At 58.8% G+C, this 1244-nt stretch overlaps 1 non-coding gene across 1 annotated transcript; it reads left to right on the forward strand.

Annotated features, from left to right (window-relative positions):
- The first annotated feature begins 201 nt into the window (after nucleotides 1–201).
- Trnae-cuc (transfer RNA glutamic acid (anticodon CUC)) lies at nucleotides 202–273 on the forward strand. The gene has a single exon. It is a non-coding gene; the product is annotated as a tRNA-Glu (tRNA).
- The last annotated feature ends 971 nt before the right edge of the window (nucleotides 274–1244 follow it).

Below are 1244 nucleotides of genomic sequence, written 5' to 3' on the forward strand. Positions count from 1 at the left end.
GCACGGTGTGCGGAACAGAGGAGAAGGGAGAGTGGGCAGGGGGCAGGGGCCAGGAGTAGGGGTCAGGGGTCAGCGCATGGCAGGGCAGGCGATGTAAACCCAGGTGATCCATGAAGCTGGCACGTGGGCGCTGTGCTTGAGAGAGTCTGCTGGTTTCTCTCCAGGAGCAGAGATGTCATAGGTCTTTGCAAGGTTATTGACTCCCTGGTGGTCTAGTGGTTAGGATTCGGCGCTCTCACCGCCGCGGCCCGGGTTCGATTCCCGGTCAGGGAAGCCTTTTTCCTTCCCTTTTCCCTTTCTCCGCTGTCTCTCCAAACCTCATGAAACATTACCCTTTTACCAACACCTGCGGCCTCACAGACATCCTCTCTGCACACTCACCATCCTTTTCCCCATGGAAGCCTCACCGACCCTCTCTGCATGCAGACGACAACTTTGCACCTTGCAGCCTCAGCCTTACTGCATCTCCTCTAGCCCAGCCCACACACCCGACATCATCACACGCCACCACTCCATCCTCAGTCAGGAGCCCCAGATCACCAACACTCACCCCTCCCTGAGGCCCAGCACAGGATCGCCTGCACTTCCATCCGCAGCACACTCTCTAGCTGGCCCCACCCACTGGCTCTCCTGCCTCACCTGTCTCACCTGCATCTCTAATCTCCCAGGCGTCACATGCTGCCCGGTTCCATTGGTTCGGACCTTGCGGGCACTCCGGGACAGAGTCAGATCCTCAGCGCTGAGCGGTGGGTTGAGCTCCACCTCACTCAGAGGCACAGTGGGAGGAGCTGGCAGACCCCGGGGGAGCACAGACTCTGCCATTCCCTCACTACAGTGGGGATGGGGTCCTGGAAGGAGAGGCTGAGAGGGGACATCCGTGAACACCCACCCTAAGTTGCAGCCCCACTTCGACCGGAAGGGGTCCCGGGAAGCAGCCCAGGCTTGGCACCTCCACATTGTCAGGGACAGCAGCCCCGAAGAGAGCCCAGCAGAGGCTGCAGCCAGTGAGGGTCAGGGTCTTGGAGAGGCCGGTACCTTGGGATAACCAGCAAGGGGAGCAGCCGCTTTAGAGGGGAGTCCATCTAGTCTCAGCAGACAAACTGCCTGTCCTGTGAATGGGAGGATGGTAGTGAGAATTTGGGGGTTTTGGTTTCGTTAGGAAACACTGAAATACTATAAGACTATGATTTTTGTTTTAATCCCAGGCGTGGAGCTATGGGGCGGCCTCCAGCAGCTGCCTGGGA

Source organism: Psammomys obesus, unplaced genomic scaffold, assembly GCF_907164565.1.
Source record: "Psammomys obesus unplaced genomic scaffold, mPsaObe1.curated_primary_1811, whole genome shotgun sequence".
NCBI classification, from domain to species: domain Eukaryota; kingdom Metazoa; phylum Chordata; class Mammalia; order Rodentia; family Muridae; genus Psammomys; species Psammomys obesus.